The 20,787-nt window shown below is 49.0% G+C and overlaps 1 protein-coding gene and 1 long non-coding RNA gene across 4 annotated transcripts in view; one reads left to right on the top strand and one right to left on the bottom strand.

The window, feature by feature from the left end:
- Positions 1-20,787, bottom strand: part of ZHX2 (zinc fingers and homeoboxes 2) — a 161,647-nt gene that overhangs the window by 114,173 nt on the left and 26,687 nt on the right. The window lies entirely within an intron of this gene.
- Positions 14,451-17,625, top strand: LOC140603783 (uncharacterized). Its single transcript, XR_012006773.1, has 2 exons — positions 14,451-14,512; positions 15,736-17,625. It is a non-coding gene; the product is annotated as an uncharacterized lncRNA (long non-coding RNA).

Raw genomic sequence — 20,787 nt, 5'->3', positions numbered from 1 at the left:
ATGCGTTTGCCCCTCCCTGTCTTGGCCAGAGGGGTTGAGACAGTGTGATTCCTGGCTCTTCCTTCCAGGCTGGGAGGTGAGAACCACCATCCCAGAATTTCTCAATAAATATTTATTACTTTAAAAAAAGAAAAAAGAAAAAAATCCATTATAGAAAATACAGACGTGAGGGAAGAAAAATAATCGTCTCTGATGCCATGTCTAAGGATTCACTGTTAACATTTGCTGTATTTCCATCTACATGAGTGTTTTTTTTTTAAAGATATATATGTATACATATATCATTATTATCCTGCATTTTTCATTTAACATTTAACACTTAAAAAAAAATCACACTACAGGGACGCCTGGGTGGCTTAGTGGTTGAACGGTTGAGTGTCTGCCTTTGTCTCAGGGCGTGATCCCGGAGTTCCAGGATCGAGTCCTGCATGGGGCTCCCTGCATGGAGCCTGCTTCTCCCTCTGCCTAAGTCTCTGTGTCTCTCATGAGTAAATAAAGACAAAATCTTAAAAAAAAAAAAAAATCACACTACTAAATAGACGTATTGTATGGGTTTCTACTCCCCATGTAACCATTAATTTGTTTAACCATTGAATTATTTTACTCTTCACCCCTTGTTGGATACTGGTTTCCTTTTCCCAACGTTCAGCTGAGTAGATAAGGCTGGGATAGGTTGTGTAGATAAGGCCTGATTACTTCTTTTTGGAGACGTGACGATAAATCTCAAAATCTCAGAGTGCAACATTTAATAAGTTTCTTGGGGGCACCTGGCTTGGTCGGTGAAGCACGTGACTCTTGATCTCAGGGTTGTGAGTTCGAGCCCCGCGCTGAGTGCAGAGATTACTTAAAAATAAAATCTTTTAAAAAAAATGTTTCTCTTACGTGGACAAAGGGCATGTGAGGGACACACATGCACATGGAATATTCGCCGAGGCTGCTCTGCAGCTTGCTAGGGGAGAGGCTCGCATCAGGAAGCGCCTCCCTTCCCCACCCGTGCCCCACTATCTAGCACTTTCCTCTCCTTCCACACAACTATTTATTTATGCTGAAGACTTTTCCCTGGGTCCCAGCGAACTGAACACTTGGAGAGCTAGAGACAGCCGGCCACTGGGCTGAAGCACACCAGGACAGGGCCCTTATTAGAAATGCAAATCCCTCAGCTGACAAATCCCAAACACCAGCACAGGTCAGAGCCCCCCACCGAATGCACCTCAGTTGGGTGGCCCCCAGTCTTCCATTTTACCTGAAAGAGCTGAAAAGGAGTTGGCTGGGCTGTGGCTCAGTAATCTGAGAAGGAAAGGATCTGTCTGAAAAGGAATTGTCTCCCTGGTGTTTCAATTTTACCCAATAAGAGAAAGTCAGTCTCTTTCTTCCCAGCCTTAACTCCGCTAAAAGCCATTAAGCACCGCCAGAGACAGGAGACATTTATCTGTTGGCAAGTGTGAATGCTGCATTCTGTACCTCCAGCAGGGATGGAAATTAAGCTGTTTACTTGGTGGCCACCCCAAGGGACTGAAATGAAGGTCTAATGTGACGGCATCTCTGAAATGCATTTTTAAAATCTTAAATCCTCGTTCTTTCATGCTCCACCTCTAAACCCATTAGGGATTTGCAAAATTAATTTATCTGAATTGCACCCTGACCAGCTCTGGGCACCAAATGCAAATGAGGTGACCAGCAGGTGACCTCACTAGACTGGTTCTTATTTTGGAAGGAAGGGAGGGTTGCAGTAGGGTGAGCTTATTCCATCTGACCAGAGAGAGGTCTGGTACCCGTGGCTCAGGTGCATTTCTTTTGGATGTTTAGTCATGCTCAAAATTGAACGTGATCAAGTCCTTCCCTGTGGCATGTTCAGATTCTGTCTGGAGCCGCAAACCCACATCCTCAGCTCCCTTTACAGTTCATCCATGTCATCCCTCCTTCAAAACGCCACTCCAAACCTACCTTTTATACGCAGAAAGCCTGTCAAGATGGATCCCATCTGGGGTCATTTATCTTGTGTCCTTTTGGCACTTTGCAAATTCAGAGCCATCAACTCCTGCACCTACTGCCTTGTGATTCTTGTCCTGTGACTTTGCTCGTATGTTTGGTTTCCACCCCTGCGTGCCTGTGCACCGGCAGGTGGAACCACTCTTTTATGTTCAGTTCCTGCAATACTGAAAATCTATGCTCCCCTAAAATGTATATGTGAAATCTTGCTACCCAATGTGATGGTATTGGGAGGGGAGGACTTTGGGACATGATTAGGTCATGAGAGGGGAGCTCTTATGAATGGGATTCGTGCCCTGATAAAAGAGCTCCCAGGGAGACCTCTCACCCCTTCTGCCACATAGGATGCGAGAAGACAACCATCTATGAACCGGGAAGTGGGCTTTCACCAGATACTGAATCCACCAGTGCCTTGATCTTGGACTTCCCGCCTCTAGAACTGTGAGAATAGATTTATGTTGTTTACCAGCCACCCTGTCTATAGGATTTTGGCTTTAGTAGCCCAGAGGGACTAAGTCCCCAAGAGACCTCTAGTAGGGAGACCTTGCCCAGCTCCTGGAATGAGGTAGGAGAGTCTTCCTATTGTTATTATCGTTTCTAATTTATATGAACATGTACACATGCATATCCTTTTAAAGGGACTCTCAGCACGTTAAGTGAAGGTTCAGAAGCATAGGAATTCTAACCACAGTTATAAGTTCTTGAGGCTCTTTGATGAGAGTAAAAGGTAATAGGCCTTGTTGAAGAGCAAACTTTGCAGAGTCAATCCTATTACTTTGGATTTGCAGATTCGGAGTTGACACGTATTACAAGACACCCTCTGTAGGGTAGTATAGTTGTGATTAAAAGGGGATTCTCCGGGGTGAATCCTGGCTCATCCACGTACCAGCTGTGTGACTCTGGGCATGCTAATCAACCTTCCTGACTCTGGGCAGGTCTGGATTCCCTAAAAAATGTTATCCGACTACACACGAACTCTATATAGTCCTTCTTTTACCGAACGTACCATCCGAGCAGCCAACCTTATTATCACACCATTAAAAGAGTCGTGTAATATTCTAGTCAATCACTGGCTCAGACGTAAGTAAATGTTTTCTAACATTTGCTGAAATGCAGTGTTTTAATGACTTTTCTAAAGGCCAATGCCCTCAATTTGAAGGATATATGAACTCTCATCTGCCATCTGTGGATACTCTGTAAAACAGAAGCTAGCCCACGGGACCCTGGCCGGCCGCACTTCTCTTCATATTCCCAAGGAGAATAATGTGCGATGAGTCATCCAGGAGCAGGTTCACATATGTGATCCGTCAGCCCCGGGAAAAGGAGGGGAAAACACGGGAGATGAGACGATCCCCTCACCCGCTCAGGGCAGCCCACCTCGGCCCTCCGCAGCCCAAGGCCTCTGGGCCGCCTGGGCCGTCGCCTGCAGGGAACCTCACGCGGTTATCTCCCCACCGTGCGGGGGGCGGGGGGCGCCGGGGGGCTCTGCTCAGGCAAAGGGAGTGAGAGGATGACACGTCCGGAGTCCGTTCGGCTGCGGCGGTACACTCAGGCTTGGGCCATGGCTGCCCCTGTCTGCTCAGGCCCCTCGGATCCCGGCTCCGGCTCCGGCTCCGGCTCCCCTTCCGCTCAGGCCCCTCTCCCTTGTCTACACACTGACCTGGGCTGAGCCCGTTTGGGGACACACTCTCCCTGACGAGTCACCCCTGGGGGGATGTGCATGAGTGTGCGCGCGCGCCTGTGAGTGTGTGTGGTCCCCCCTCCCCCCTACACACACACACACACACACTCCAGGCTCTCTCTCTCTGTCTCTCTGTCTCTGTCTCTGTCTCGCCTCCCCCCGTCCCTGAAGCCCGGGAAGCCGTGTCCGTTCCTCTCGGGAGCCCCGGGTGTAGCTCTGCTCTGGGGTCCAAGGGGCTCCCCGCACAGACCCGGGAGCCGGCGCCCCAGAGCCCCTGCTCCAGCGCCCTGCCGTCCTGGGGGCCCCTGCTGCTCTCCTGTGCCCCCCACTCCCTTCTCCCTCATCCTGCCTCTGTTCTTAGCTCTGTCCGGGGCCGGGGGCCTGATACTACCATTTCTTGCTCATTTGCTTCTGGATTCTCTCCTTTTTTAAAAAAGATTCTGCTGCTACAGGCAGGTCTGGACAACCTTGGGCTGGTTGCCTGATCTCTCTGAACCTCAGTGTCCTCACCTGTAAAACGGGGATATACTAGAACCCATTGGCTCATAGAGCTGTTGGGAGGGTTAAATGAGGTAACACAGGCACCGCACTTGGCACAGGGCTCGGGACACAGAAAGCACACAGATGTTAGCAACCAGCACCATTATCATGATTAATCATATTATTAATAACTGTTATTCTAAAAGGCCTAAGGCTATCCCACAGCTTGTCATTTCTATGTTCTTCCAACTCAACACTTCCTAACCTCCCCCTAGGAACCCTACCCAACCCCACGCCCGTTTTCTGTTTTTTTTTTCTTTTTCTAAAGATTTTGTTTATTTATTTATGAGAGATACAGAGACAGAGAGAGAGACAGAGGCAGAGACAGAGGGAGAAGCAGGCTCCCAATAGGGAGCCTAATGCAGGACTTGAGCCCAGGACCCTGGGATCACAACCTGAGCCAAAAGCAGATACTCAACCCCTGAGCCACCCAGGTGCCCCTCTTTTCCTCTCATTTTATTTTATTTTATTTTATTTTATTTTATTTTATTTTATTTTATTTTATTTTATTATTTTTAAGTAATCTCTACACCCAACATGGGGCTCCCACCCGCAACCCCAAGATCAAGAGTCACATGCTCCAGTGACTGAGCCAGCCAGGCATCCATTAATTTTTCTTCTCTACGGATTTTATGATCAATCCATCAGCCCCAGGAAAGGGAGTTTGTAAAAGGTGTGTTGTTTGTAAAAATAACAAACCTGGATGAAGAGTCAGGGGGTCTGAATCCCACCCTTAAGGAAGAGTAAAAATGGCCTCTGACCCTGGGCAAGTAATAGTCTTTCTGGGGTTTCATCTCCTTCACCTGAAAAAATGAAGAGGTTGGACCAAAGCAGTGTTTCCCGAAGCACGTTCTGGAAGCTTCCACCACACTTGTGCCCCCACACAGAGCCCCCGTGGTCAGGGTAGCGCCATAAGTGACCAACCTAGCCTGCTCCCCGAGGCTCCACTTCTCTAAGCTTGTTGTCTAGATTTGGATACCGTCTACACTGCCTGGCGCCTCAGCAGACTGTTCCAGGACTGACCCGGACCCTCTCATAAAAGGAGATTTTTGAATTGGCGTAAATCTCAGCTCTGTGAGGAAGGAAAATGAACTGCCAGCTCTGCTGAAAAACTAGGACAAGGTTCTCTTTAGCAAGTCTCCAGGTACTGTTCCGGCAATCACTGGGTATCATGAGCCTTAAAATACGCCCTGCCTGGTACAATGTCTCCTGATGAAGTTGGCTGCCAGGCCCAGGGCATTTCAGGCAGGAATGGTGAATTTTAAAACCGCACAATTACTAGTAGTTTGGAAAACCCTTTTGAAACACCATGCCAATCATTTAATTCATTTTCCAAGTCCTTTTTAATGCAAAATATGCTAATATGTTGTTGGAGTGTCCAGCAGAGAAACCTGCTAGAAAGTGGGGCCTCTCTTGCTTGGGGGTTAAGTGGGGAGCTGGTGGGAATAGGGCATGGAGAGAATAATGGCTCATTTTCCCTCCAGTGAAGCAAAGCCGGCCGATGCCACCGGGTTCAAGCATTTCTTTGTACTCCCTTCAACTGCCACAAGGTGCGATCACCCTCACGGTCACAGATTTGGGGCATAATGGGCTTCTTTGCGGCCCAAAGCCCAAGTCCCGCCCCCGGTAAGTGAGATGTGTCCTTCAATTGTCTGTCATCTCCTCTTGGTGAGTAGGGGACAGTGAAGGAGGGAAGGAGGAGAGGCTGAGAGAGACGTTTATGGCTTGAAAGAATAAATTAATTTGGGCCCAGGGCTGGGCGGGGGGTGGGGTGCGGTGGGGGGTGGGGGGCTGCTGCAGTGGCCCTTTGACAAATGGCCTAACCCAGCGGGACTCCCTTTCTCTTTCTTGCACAAACTACGTTAGGAGCATAAACTATAGAGGGGCCTCTCTTGGAGGTTATAGATCAGTCTACTGTATAACCGATGCCATAATATCATTAAAGCTTGCAGTTCTTATCTAGTAAGCAGAAACTACTAGGTTCTCCTTTGTATACCCAGCGCTGTGCCAGTCCTGGAGTGTGCAGGGTACCCAGGGGTATAGCAAATGGATCTAGTCCTTCATTGCTGTCAGTAATTGAGCACTGACTATCTTCCAGGGACTGTACGTGGCTTGATTGCAGTGAGAGAAACACACGTACAGGCACAAAGAAGGTGAGGTACACGTGGCAATCTCCCCTCGTATCAGAGTGGGAAAGCTGCAAGGCAGTCTACCAAAGCTGTGGCCCAGGGCTTGCCCAGTGGGGGTGGTGGTGGGGGCTGGATGTGGCTCTCAGGCATGTTTTCTTGGACCTAAAGGATGCTTCAAACATTTTGGAAACATCTTCTGAAAAATCAAGATTTCCACCTTCCCTTGAACAAAATTAAAAAGGGGCTACATGGTATCACCGAGTCCATGTTCCTGCATGGCAATAGTCATTTGGAGCTCAGTGGCAAGTGTCCCTTTTATTTTTATTTTTTTTAATTTTTTATTTATTTATGATAGTCACAGAGAGAGAGAGAGAGAGAGAGAGAGAGAGAGGCAGAGACACAGGCAGAGGGAGAAGCAGGCTCCATGCACCGGGAGCCTGATGTGGGATTCGATCCCGGGTCTCCAGGATCGTGCCCTGGGCCAAAGGCAGGCGCCAAACCGCTGCGCCACCCAGGGATCCCGCAAGTGTCCCTTTTAGACTGGGCATGGGCTTTCTATTTTGTCAACGTTGCTACCACTCCCTATTCCTTACCTCTGGCTCCCTCATTCCCTTTACCTGGCTGGCTTCTGTATGCACTTGAGTTGGCAAGCCTAACATAGAACAGGCCCCTTATTTTGCTGGTGAGGAATCTGAGGCCCAGAGCAGTTAAGACAGGGGATGTGGGCAGACTTGAATCCAGGTCTCTGCTGGACATGGGGTTCCGGGCTCTTTCCTCCATATCATCATATCACACTGTGTCATCAAGGACAACCTAGAGGTACACAGTGCGTTCAATACCGGAGGACCATTATAGCGACCAGATGGATGGAGCAGCCCAAGCCATGGATGCTGTGGGGTGAGGTGGCGCCAAGGGGGGCAGAAGGGCTGGAGGAAGGAGGTGGAAGGGGGGTGGAGTGGGTTAAGAGCAGTCTGAAGGAGCTCAGAAAGGGAGGGAAGCATTCTCTGCTACCTTGCGGACCTGAAACCCCACTTACTCAGTTTTGTTTGTGACTTTTATTTTTTTTATTTTATTTTTTTTTAATATTTTATTTATTTATGACAGATACAGAGAGAGAGAGAGAGGCAGAGACACAGGCAGAGGGAGAAGCAGGCTCCATGCACCGGGAGCCTGATGTGGGATTCGATCCCGGGTCTCCAGGATCGCGCCCTGGGCCAAAGGCAGGCGCCAAACCGCTGCGCCACCCAGGGATCCCTGTTTGTGACTTTTAAAATGTATGTTTATTGTTAAACAGAACACAGATACAGAAAAGCACATAACACATAGACAAATGATACAAATGATACAAATCATTTGCAACTGGTTATGATTCTTGGCATCAAGAATGTTTTCTTTCTAAAAAGACATCAAAGAGGCTTCAAACTCAGGGCTTTCCATGCTTTTTTCTGCTGCACTCACAGCGGATAAGAAACCTACCTGCCTCTTCCAGCCTGATCTGGCATGGCAGAAATATCAGGGGGTAGGCGGTTGGTAGGCCTGGTGCTCAAGTCCCAACCTGAACCCCTGGGAAGGCAGTTTATACTCTCGGGACCTCAGACAGGGACACAGGACCGGATCTCTGCGGGGTGCCAGTGTTCAGTGCTCTACCATTCTGCTGGGCTAAGAATACCATGGAGAGCAGAAGGAACCTGCTAGAACGTCCATGGAAGGAAGGACCATGTAGCAATCACTTATTGGCTCAGGCCAGCAGCCAAACCGCCCCCATGGCTACATTAGAACCAGAAGGCGGCATGGATCACAGACCCCTCCAGGTAACAGGATGTTGGTGGACAGGGAACCTCCAAGTCATGGGCTCCAAGCCCCTCACTCAGCTCAGTGCACAATAGTTAGGATGAAGAATGTGATTTGCCCAAGGTCTGATCCTGAATATTAAACCGCATCCTAGAAGCTTTTCCTTAAGCCTTTGTTCCAAGTATAACCTCTTACCAGGTCTGGAGGCCTGGGGGTGTGGATGGGAAGGCTCCTTGGACCAGAACTCTCATCCACAAAAGTGCATAAATGGAAAGTTTTGACGCAGTCCATGTGAGACACAACCATGTGTGGCACTCTGAACTAGGGACTGTATGATACCCTAGATTAAAGTATATTTGCTACAAACCTTATGCTAAACTCACAATTCTTTTTTTTTTTAATTTTTATTTATTTATGATAGTCAGAAAGAGAGAGAGAGAGGCAGAGACATAGGCAGAGGGAGAAGCAGGCTCCATGCACCGGGAGCCCGACGTGGGATTCGATCCTGGGTCTCCAGGATCGCGCCCCGGGCCAAAGGCAGGCGCCAAACCACTGCGCCACCCAGGGATCCCTAAACTCACAATTCTATAGCAGAGTATTTTGGATGTCCAAAGAGTTAGCTTGTTGATTTAAATATTTTACAGGTCCAAAATTTCTGTAACCAGTTTGCATAGTTTTTCATCCTCTACTATGCCAGGAGGCTAAAAACCTGGCCATGGCCAGGGTCTTTCATGGTATCTGTGAGGACTGACCCCTTAGCAAAGCTCGAACATCAGAACCTGGGGTGAGGGAGGCCCCTCCAATTCACTGAATGGAAGCAGGGAGTTGGAGTATGTTCATCACAGCCAAGGCAACCAACGCGTCCTGTGCACTTACTAAGTGCCAGGAATGTGCTCACGGTTGGGTTCAGAGAGGACTGCCCTGCCCATGAGGAAGTCAACCCCTAGCCAGGCAGCCAGACACTGAGCGACTATCAAATGATGTGACCAGTAGCTACAGAAAGTGGTGAGGCTACATGAAAGGGAGGAGAATGTGCGTTTGCCCGAGGGTGTCCCAAGAGGCAGATGATGTGATGGGGGGTGTGGCAGACAGAACAACATCCCCTCCAAAGATGCCCACACCCTGATCACCGGGACCTGTGAATCTGTTATCTTACATGGCAAAGGGAACTTTGCAGATGTGATTAGGTTAGGGACATAGAGATGGGGAGATTATCCTGGCTTATCTGGATGGCCGCAATGTAATCACAAAAGCCCTTAGAAGTGAGACCGGGAGGTGGACCTGGGTGGCTCAGTGGTTGAGCCTCTGCCTTTGGCTCAGGTCATGATCCCGTGGTCCTGGGATCAAGTCCTGCATCAGGCTTCTCCCTCTGCCTATGTCTCTCTTTCTCTGTGTCTTTCCTGAATAAATAAAATCTTAAAAAAAAAAAAAATGAGAGAGGGAAGTGGGAGGCTCAGAGTCAGAGCGATGCAGTTTGAGAAAGACTCAATTGCTGGCTGTGAAGGTGAAGGAAGGGGTCATAAGGCAAGGAATACAGGCAGCTTCTAGAAGCTGGAAAACGCAGGGAAATAGACTCTCCCCTAGAGCCTCCAGAAGGAATAGCCCTGTCAATGCCTTCATTTTAGCCCAGTGAGACCCATTTCAGACTTCTGAACCTCCACCAGTTTGCGGCAGTTTGTTACAGCAGCTCTAGAAGATGAACACAGGATAACTCGAGTAAGACACAGGAGTCCTGGGGGACCAGTCCTGAACTGGTCCTGAACTGGCATCACTTGCTCTCTCAAAGCCTCTGTTTCTCCCTCTAAAACCCAAAAGCACTGGCAGGGGTGGGAGGGATGGCTGGCTCCGTCAGTTGAGCATGCAACTCTTGATCTCAGGGTTATGAACTCAAGCCCCATATTGGGCTTGGAGCTTACTTTAAAATAAACACAAAACCAACCCAGAGCACCGGGTGTAGACACTCCCTGATGCCCCTTCTGGTTCTGACACCTGGCGATTTTATGGAAGAGAGCAGTAGCCACTGTACTGTAATGACTGGTAGTGAGGGTTGGCAGAGAACAGCCTGTCCCAAAGCATGTTTGGTGGGATTTAAGTTCCATGGGCTGTGGGGAAGGGTTAGTCAAAAAAGAGGGCAGCAAACCATTACCCAAGACTTACCAGGCACTGTTCTGAGCTCTGGGGAGTCAGTGGTGAGCAGGATAGATGACGTCCCTGCCCTCGGAGAGCTCAGAGAGGAGGAAGGAGCCGACACACTGAACCAAGGAACAAGCCATTTTCCACTGGCCATTATACCATGATGAAAATGAATCTGGTGATAAGATAGTGTGGAACAGGGAGGCTGGCCACTCTCAGCAGGGTGGTCAGGGCTGGCCTCCCAGGGTCAAATTTGACCTGGGCCCACGGGATGAGATGAGCTGGGCATTTAAAGCAAAGGCTAGAGAAGTATGAAAAATATTGAGTTAAATAAAATTAAACAGAATCCTATATGGAGGAGTCCTGAGGGTTTGACTATATTAATTGGTTCATGTGTTCATTGTCCAAGGACACGTTATTTTATTGAACCAGGCAGTGCTCTAAACACAAGGGATACAGTACTAAACAAAACAGGCAAGGTCCCTGGTGTATGGAGCACTGTTAGTGTGGGGGAGACAGACAGTACTAAACTCAACAGATAAATATAAAATCAGGATATACTAGGACCTTGAGGACCAGAGCAGGTATGGGAGAGGTGGTGGTGGTGGTGGTAATGGTGATCTGGGAGGAAATCTGGTGTTGATACGTGAGCAGCAGAAGAGAATTAATCACTAGGCAGTGTTTCCCAAACCAACATGACAATGGAACACTTTTGTCATAGAGCAGCGTGCAGGACTCCTGGTCCTCGGAACACACTTTCAGAAATACCGGCATATAGAGAGTTGAAACATGAAGGTGGCATCTGCACATTCTCACAAGACTGAGGCTAGCTTGTCAGGATGGAGACTATGAATCTCATGACTGCAAAGTAAGACATTTTGTATAGAAGTGCCCCCTCCCAATGTATGTCGGAATATAGGGGCGGGGACGCCTGGCTGGCTCAGTTGGTAGAGCATGTGACTTTTGATCTCAGGGTCATGGGCTCATGAGTTCAAGCCCCAAGTTGAGCATGGTGCTTAAAAAAAAAAATGGGGGAAAGTGGGAGTGACTGGGAGGCCTCTGCTCGGTTTCCGAGTTACTAAAGGCCTGTGTACTCTCTTAGGCTGTCCTGGATTCACCCTCGGTTCTGTGGGATTCATGAAGCTTGAGAATATAGTAAGCCCATGATTAGACTAGATGTCATGAGCACATGCTAGTTTTCCCCAGAGAACAGAATATAAGAACAGGAATCCTTTTTCTAGGATGTTATGCTGCAAAGAACATGTATTTATTTTTAAAATGTATCTGGGTGACAATGATCAGTGTCCACATTTCTGGGGATCTTTACCTGAGTCCCCCTTCAGTTCTGATAAAGGAATGAATAGTAGCCCCCACCCCCACCCCTAAGACCAGAAACAAGACCTGGCCTATACTCATGCCAGGTGCACATCCTGACAAAAAGACTAATATTCTCTCCTAGAGGCCATAGGGAGTTTCACTGCGGACAAACTCCACCGTCCCTGCAGTGTCCTTTCCTGTCGAGAGAAGGCTGTCTGGACTTTCTCACAGCTCAAATCAGATGAGGCACATTATGTATTCAAGTCCTGCTGCAGCAAAGCCTTCCAGCATGCCATCCTGCCCGGGTTTCAGCAGATAAAGGCCTCTCTCGGGAGCAGCTCCGTTCATGATGAGCTGGGCTCCAGGTCGGCCAGAGGACCGCTCCGAGAGCCTGCAGAACGGGGCCTCACCTGGCAGGTGGTAATGCCACTCACCTTCCTCATTCCCTAGGCAAGAGGTCAACACAAACAGATTGGAGGTCTTTCCAGGAGGGCTGCCACCTTTCCGAGCCTCTGCTTCCCAGGAGCAGTGGGGAGCGCCTGACTGAGCACCCGTGTGGGTCCTCTGCTCGGATGCTTTCTCTCAGATGACCACCTTCTTGTCATCTGTCATCTTTTTCATCGCAGCTCAGTGTCACTTCCTCTGGGAAGCTGTCTTGATCGGATCAAACACCACCATTTGGGGTTCTTATGGCACATTATGCCTCTTTTATGAGCACCTGCAGTGGCGTCAAATCCCAGGTCTGCCACTCACTGTCCCTTGAACAAATTCCATCCCCTCCCTGGGCCTCAGTTACCAAAGGAAGGGAATTGCTAAGATGCTCTCTATGGTCCCTCCCTGTCCCAATCCTTTGGGATTTCCTTTCCTAAGGCGAGTCATGATCACACAGCAGCTGGCCGAGCAGAGGTCCTGACCTTGGGCTGTGACCTTGGGAGAAACCCTGTCCCTCCCTTTCATTTACTCAGCACTAAAATGATAGCTTGAGCCACAATACTGGCTTCCAAACTTTTTAAGACCCAGACATCCTTTTCAAATGATGCCCTCTAATACCTAAAACAGGTTCACAGTGGAGCTGCTTTGTGTGAAATGGAAGCAAGGGTCCCACGGCCTCTGAGACACCTCCCCCACTAGGGCTCCTGAAGCACAGCTTTCAAACCACTCCCTGAGACAAGCTCTCCAAATCTAACACTAGGGCAAGTTCCAATGTCCACCCACTCACACCTCATGTCCACTGGTTGCCCCAATCCTGTGCGGTCCGCAGATCTTCTGTTGAGAAGCGTCCAAAAGATACAAAAGTTTGTCCGTTCCTCTTTACTTTTGCTTTTAATATGTTTGACTGCACACGCAGCTCCAGAACAAGCACGGGATGCGGATTATAAAGGTAGGATAGGAGAAAGCAATCAGTAAGCCCACTTCTAAATCTTTGATATGGACGCAAAGGCCCCAAGTGCTGGAACAAAGGACATAAGTGACCTCTGGTTCCAGCTCTGCCTGCCATCTCTCAGAGGAGGCCCCGACACCCATGGAAGGTGTGCTGACCCTCAACACATCCTGGGTGCCTGTGACCCATCATGCACAGTAGCGCTCTCTGACCGTGGAGTTCTTTTTCTTTTTTTTTTTTAAGATTTTATTTATTTATTCATGAGAGACACACGGAGAGAGGCAGAGACACAGGCAGAGGGAGAAGCAAGCTCCCTGCAGGACCCTGGGATCACGCTCTGAGCCGAAGGCAGATGCTCAACCGCTGAGCCACCCAGCCGTCCCCGACCATGGAGGGCTGGGCAGCAAATCAGGAGACCTGGCCATGTGTCCCCGGGAGCACCCAGTACAGCCAAAGCCAAGGGCACGAGTGGGGACTCCGGGTCCCTGCAGTAGCAGCTCATCCCTCTCCAGAATCCAGAACTTGATGGAACATCTACCAATCCCTCTTACCCAAGTGTAAATTGCTGGGGCGGCTTTCCATAGCCAGAGCCGTACACTCCATTTCTTTATTTTCTAACACCTTCTAAATTCATCACCCTCCAAGTGGTGAGCAAAACATACGGACATTTGTGGGGAAGTATGAGTGCTCCTGCTCCCTCTAGTCAGGGACACACAAAAACCCACTGAGAAGCCATCCAGGAAAAGCCTCCAGGGATAGGCTTCTATGGGACAGGCTGTTCTTAGGTTTTTTTTTTTTTTTTTAATATTTTATTTATTTATTCATGAGAGACACACAGAGAGAGAGAGAGGCAGAGACACCGGCAGAGGGAGAAGCAGGCTCCATCCAGGGAGCCCGACGTGGGACTCGATCCCAGGTCTCCAGGATTGCACCCTGGGCTGAAGTGATTGCACCACTGAGCCACCAGGGCTGCCCTGTTCTTAGGTTTTGATTCAGAGGCCACAAGAGTTGACCTTTGGGACCAGAGAGAAAGCTTTCAAATTCTGAGGCAACTGATGATGATGATGATGATGATGATGATGATGATGATTAAAGACTCTAAAACCATCTCCTTAGAGGTTCTCCTCGTTTCCCCTCAATATTCATTCGGCTTATAAAAATGCATTAAATCAGCGGTCACTCCGCTACTCCAGATGTGGCCCACTCTCAGCCCTGTGGTCTGGTGACAGGTCTCTGTCACTCTCAGGCCAGCAGCTGAAACCACAGCAGGCCCCGGCCTGTCCCCCTCCCGCCCGCTCCCTGCCCCCTTGTCCCTCTCAGTCCTCTCTAACTTAAACCGGTGAGCCCTCCGTGGCAGACCCAGCAAGCTGGAAGGGGAGGGAGGGGGTGCTATTTATAATTCGGCGGAGTTGGCCCTCAGAACACCGCCAGTTTTTCCAGGCGGCCTGCCAGAGGCCACATTCCCCGGGCTCCATATATGGGCCTCCCGCAGGCCCCTGCGGCCACAGCCTCGCCTCCGAGGGGACCAGGGCCGCCTGAGCAGTCGGGAAGGTAAGGCCCAGTCTGCCCCTCCGGGGCCTGCGTGGGGCCACAGACAGCCGGGCAGCCTGGCCTCCCGCTGCTTCCCCTGGGGGGCTGGTCAGAGCAGGGGGGGAGGAAGGAGGAACCCCGAGGTGCAGCCTCATGGAGCTGGAGAGCAGCCGCACCCCCCCCTGCCCCCCCCCCCCCCGGGGCTTGAATAAGAATGGCGAGGAAAAAATGTATTCTTGCTACGAAACATTAGGTCACCCCTTCTTTTTGCCAAGTGGTTTTCCATTGTTTCCATCGGGATGTGACTGAGGTCCGTGGCAGCCTTGCCAGCCCCTGAGGGCTCCGAAAGCTGGATTTATGGACGCCCTCGGATGGGCAGATGGGAGGGGAAGCCCAGCGCGGTGGGCAAGCCAAGGCAAGGCAAGGGAGCGCGGCCCTGGCAAGCAGATATTTTCTGCAGGCTCTCAGCTGTGATGAGCATATGGCACGGACACAGGAGGAGAAAGGTGGCCAGCCTCTCGTGGGCATTTGGACATAAACGGCCCACCCCCCTCTGGAAGCCGAGCCCTGAGGCCAGAGGAAGGGCCTGACCGGTTGAGTTGTCACCCCAGGCCTCTCTCATCCCCGTCCTTCTGCGCTGATGCCTGTCAGGCCAGGCTGGGGCCACACATGGGTGGGGGCCGGCGGGGGCGGGGTGGGGGAGGAGGCCCTGGAGGCCTGGAAACCCCCCTCCACGTTCACGTGGGCCACTTTACTTCCATTTCTCGGACGGTGTTTCCAAAACCTCCTCAAGAATTGTCTGTAGTGGACACAGCTGTGTCAAATCAAGTTCAAGTCCTTTCTCTAAATAGCCTTCTGTGGCCATCTGGATATTTCTTCCTTAGGACGGAGAGCATCTGGTATTATTATGAATTGTTATTTTTAATATTAATAACAATCGTTTGGCTTTATGGAGTGCTTACTATGCCAACCAGTCAACGTATAGCATCTCATTTAATCCTCATGATAACCCCAAGAGGTGAGTGTTATTTTGCAGGTGAGGAGACTGGGGTGCAGAGACGTTAAGTGGCATGCCCACGCTTACCCCGTGGGTAAGGAGCACACCCCCGGTCTGTCCAGCTCCTCACTTCACATCTCTCTGCTCTATGTACTGGGTCCTGTCACTTGCACCTGCATCTGTCACATTTTAGCTTGCAGGCGGAGGCCACGTCTTAAATGTATTGCCCCTTCTCTTCTCCCCTGAGCATCTAGAACAAACCAGATCCATGGAAAATCTTCACTCAGGAGGCAGTTCTTTAGCCAAGGGCATCTATCACCTGTGAGTTCTTTTCAGCCTAGGATGGATTCTGGATTCTCTTTGGACTCCGGGGCCTCTGTAGCCCTCCCTGTACGGCCAGCACCCTCTATCTGTGGACGTCCCAGCTGTCCCTACTGTTACTTGCTTGCCTGTGACAAATATGGGGCTGGCACTTCAGCAGAGAGAAGCAGCAGCAGGAGTTGATCAATTCCTAAGCAACAAAGATCCTGTTTTCATGCAAACGTCCTCAGCATTAAAACAAAAACAAATTCTTCCCGGGGCAAGTCCTGGATGCCAAGTCTCCTTGCAAGACACATTTTTAAGCAGGGTTTTGCGCCTGCGTGAGAGACCAACAGGGAACGGGAGGAGAGCTGTGTGCCAACTGCCAAGTGTTAGGAGACGATGCAGGACCTGAAGGTGGAATGGCAACAAGTGCCTTGAGTTATGAACAGGTAGGGACCGCTGAGGCCTTCCCGAGGAGGGAGTTATACTGATTCCACCCAGGGGTCTCCGAACAGATGGTGTTGGTCTGGTCCTGCAGGACCTGGGTGCCCACCAACACCAGTGCTGTTGGAACATTGCCAGGGTCACTGGGCTAGCCCAACAGTTACAGAAACATCCACAGGGCATCTGGCCTCCAGCTGGCTCCAGCGGTTCCGGGAGTTTTGTCCTTTAGGATAACACACATGAACCGATTAAGGGCAGGCCGCACGATTCACTTTTGGCCAATAACCAGCAGTACCAGGACTGTGACTGCTGAGTACCGTAAGATCACCTGGTACCACCCCCTTCCTGCTGATGCCTTGCCCATGGCTCATGGTCAAGCCAAGACACTGGCTCAAACCTCTTTTCTCCTGCTCTCCGAAACCCTCCTCTGCTCACAGGGAGGGATGCCCTGGCTTTAGTGCATGCCCAGAAGCACCCAGTGGGCTCAGGCCTGGGAGATGCAGAGAATGTAGCACCAGGCAGCAGCCTTCTCCAGCCAGTCTGAGCGCGATTCCAGGGTAAGAGGGGCTCCTTCCTCATCTGCTTCTCTTCCAGCACCTACCACAGCAACAGGGGCTGCGCAGGCCAAGGTCTGGTGCTGGGCACAGCAAGTGGGGAAGTCTGGCTGGAGCAAAGGGCCTATAAAGGAGCTTCGTGACAAGAATCAGCTATATAGAGTGGAAAGAGCATGGACTTTGTGTACAAAAGACGTGGGCTGGCATCCAACACTGTCACTGTGTCCAGGACTGAGAGTGCTCCCCAGTACCCATAAGCTTTTCCTGCCAGGCGTGCGGCTGGACTCCATTTCCCAGGCTCCCGTGCAGTTGGGAGTGGCCACGTGACCAGGCGCCAGCCAATGGAATGCAAGCAGAATTGACGTGGCCCAATTCCAGCCCTGGCTCCCCCCCAACCCCTCCCATTTGGCGGTTCTTTCTCTGCCAACCAAATGGGGATCCGGAGCCGCAGAGGGAGGGAGCCTGGGTCCCTGAATCACTGCATGGACGACTGTCTGCCAGACACATACACTGAGTTGTGTTTGCAGGCAATAAACTCCAAAAGTGTTAAGTGATTAAAATTTGGGGGTGGTTATAGCTGTTAGCCCAACCTGACTAATGCAGCCTCTTACTGGCCATGTGGCTTTGGGTAAGTTTCTTAACCTCTTGCAGCTTCAATTTCCTCATCTGAGAAGTGAGAATTTTAAAAAAGCCTTCCTGAGAATGGGCTAACATTTGTAAAGATCCTACAACCAACTGGTGCACTATGACTTTTGTGAGCCGTAGACATTTTGCCTTTGTGGATCCCTTCTGGCATTGAAAAAAATAATAAAATTTAAAAATAAAAACAAAAAAAAGGTTTTGATATTACACTGGTATGAAGATGACTATAATCCAGGCCAGATAAATCATTATGTTTATTATTTTTATATTTGGTTTTATATTATTATTATATTCATTTTTTCCTTTTGATTTTCAGGGAAATTAAACTTTTTCTGGGGCCCTAAAAGTATTGTGAGCGCTAGGCACTATGCCTCTGTACCTAACAAAGAAGCCGACCCCGCTTACTATAGTGCTTGGCCCATGATGCATGCAATAAATTGAAACTATTATGGATTTAAAAATAATAATAATAGGAAGATGGAAGCATGAAATAGCAACAAAAGGTTATAACGCCCCTTTCATATACTTCATTTCCTTCAACTCTCACATCCATTGTAGGAGCTGGTTCTCACTTATATTTTCCAATGAAAAAGGTGAGGCTCAAGGAGATTGAGGGTTATGCTCAAGGGGGGTAGGAACTTTGTGCATGGCGCCTTATATCAGGCTCAATGCTAGACACCTGTCTTTATCACTTTTAATTTTCTCAACACTATGATGAGATAGAGCTGCTGCTGCTTCTTTTTTTTTTTATCTCCATTGTATGACTGAAAAAAAAAAAAGATATTGATGTAAGGACAAGTGGCTGAGCTGAGAACCGAAACCACTTCTGGTGCCAAATCTAATGCTCACTCTACCACCTCGCCTTTCCATCTATCAATAGCTCTGTCATGAGAATTGATAAATGGCAGCGTCTGCGGAGGGTGTGAGACACCCCAACACCTTCTTTCACAGAGCAGAAAAGAACCTGCTCAGAGCTGAAATCCAAACACATCATGCCAGATTAGACTTGTGCTTTCTTATTCTCCACCCAAATGTACTCCTTAGAAGGTCTAATTATAGTGACTTCTATTTTCTTGTAAATAATCACATCTGTCATAACTGATTTAACTGATCCAAGGCTCCAAGTTGGCAATCTTGGAGGCCTGAGCCAATGTGTCAATTATGCCAAGTAGTCTGTAAGCAAAAGTTGCACGAAATGGAAGAGAGAAAAAAAAAATGAGTCGCAGGCATATAGATGGTGGGGACCAATATGTGCTTTTTCACAACAGTAATATCAACACAAGCTCCTGAACATGGCCAATGGGTGTCAATCCATTGGCAACCTAATTTAGTAAAAACAAACAGCCAGCCAGATCCTGGGGGGGAAAACTATCTTTTTTAGTGGAGACCCAATCCTAGAAATTAGTTTCTCCAATATCTTTTGACTTTAAGTAAATACCCCCCCTGGAATTTGCCATGGCTCTTTATGCTTTTTTTTTTTTTTTTTTCAGAAAAAAAAAATGGGTTGAGGGGCTCACATGATTCAAGAATATACAGGTAGCCCCTTTGTGGAAGTTTGTGTTATGCCACTTCACTTTTACTTCAGACCTGCGTTAGTACCTGATTTCACTAATGGAAAAAAAATCCAAAGAGGACTTTTGCTTTTATGGATAAAAGACAAAAAGTGAAGACAGCATCCCATACTGGTTTTGCAGCAGTGGTTATAGAGGCAGCTGGACCCCGAGGAGGGAGAGGGAACCCTCCCCCATCAGCTCCTTCCCCGGGACCTACACTCAGCCCCTTGGCATCAAGGGCATCAAGCCACCAGAGCTCTGACATGTGTCTGTGAGCATCTGTGCTTTATGTTGACTTATTCTGTGCATCCATTAGCAAGATGTGTCCTAAGGTATCAGAAAAGCCTGAGAGAGTTTATTTTGGGGTTCTGGGAGTGCTAAAAAAATTCCCATATAAGTTAATGGTAATTGCTTCTTTGCTTTATGCCATTTCAGCCTGCTTATGAGAGGTTTCATAGGAACGCTCTGCTCCCGGATAGCGGGGAAACCTGCGGTCTTAGTGGCTATAAATATAGTGTATAAATTGAGTGTGGCTCTTCAGCCAGCATAGAGTGGTAGCTCGAACTTTGGATATGGACTTGGGTATAAGTCTCTCTTCACTTATCACTAGCGTGACTAAGCAAATCATGTAACCTTCCCCAATTCATCTTAGCTTCCTTATCTATAAAATGGTGACAATCCAGAACCCTCATGAGACCGAATGATATAATGACTAAGTGTGACAGCCTGTTGGAAAGTGTGAGCACCACATAAATGCTCATCATCATTATGATGAACAGATCAGCATATACTGAGACCTGTTTTCAAACCATGGGGATGGCTTCTTTCTCTCCTAAAATAACTCCAAGCACAGACAATCATGATTTCAGCGACAGAGGGGATAAGAGATTGGATCTACTCGGGACTTCTTTCATAGGCAGGTGTTTGAAAGTCATCTCGTCAATTAAGCTCTGAAAGTCCCTCCCTGTGTCTGATGGGAAGCTTCGAGAAAGGAGCATCTTCCAGGTAAGGATGCGGGACAGTGAAAGGTGGCTCTCATTCACCCCCCCAGCTGCCCACAGGAAATGGACACGTGCTTTTGGGGACCCGAATCCTGCAGCTGGTGTAACCTCTTTTGGGTCTGGTCCGTCTGTGTGAGCAGAGGGGCTAAGAGCACAGACTCTGAAGCCACAAGGCCTGAACTTAAAGTCTAGCTCAGTTTTTCACTTGTGGTGTGACCTTGGGCAATTTATCTTTCTGTGCCTCAGTTCCTCAACTGTAACATGAGGGCCAGTACTTATCCCTTAGGTGGATGGTGAGGAATAAATGAATGAATATATGTCAAAAGTGCATAATAGGACCAGGTACATAGGAAGCAATCAGCACATGTCAGAATTTACTAGAATGGCTACAATGGTCATATTACAGGCAACGGACTTTCCTGCATCCAGTGTTGTTTCTTCTTTTTAAAAAAGATTTATATGTTTATTTGATGGGGGAAGGGACACGGGGAGAGGAAAGAGAGAGAATCTCAAGCAGACACCCCACTGAGCATGGAGCCCGACGTGGGGCTTGATCTTACGGTGCTGAGATCATGACCCAGCTGAAATCAAGAGTCGGACACCTAACCAGCTGAGCCTCCCAGGTGCCCCTCATCCAGTATTTAGCGACATGCGTGTTTAACAGCTTTTCCATGCCAAACCCCTTACTAGGAAGGAAATTTGGTGGTCCACATGGAAGATCTGGCAACAAAGCACAGTGTCAAGAACTCCATGATTTATCTCTGAATCTGCAAGAGAGGCCTGGAGTCACCCCTTTCAAAGG

The sequence above is a fragment of the Canis lupus genome, chromosome 14 (assembly GCF_048164855.1).
Source record: "Canis lupus baileyi chromosome 14, mCanLup2.hap1, whole genome shotgun sequence".
Lineage (NCBI taxonomy): Eukaryota > Metazoa > Chordata > Mammalia > Carnivora > Canidae > Canis > Canis lupus.
The sequence above is the reverse complement of the archived record's forward strand: the minus strand, read 5'-3'. Positions and strand labels throughout refer to the sequence as shown.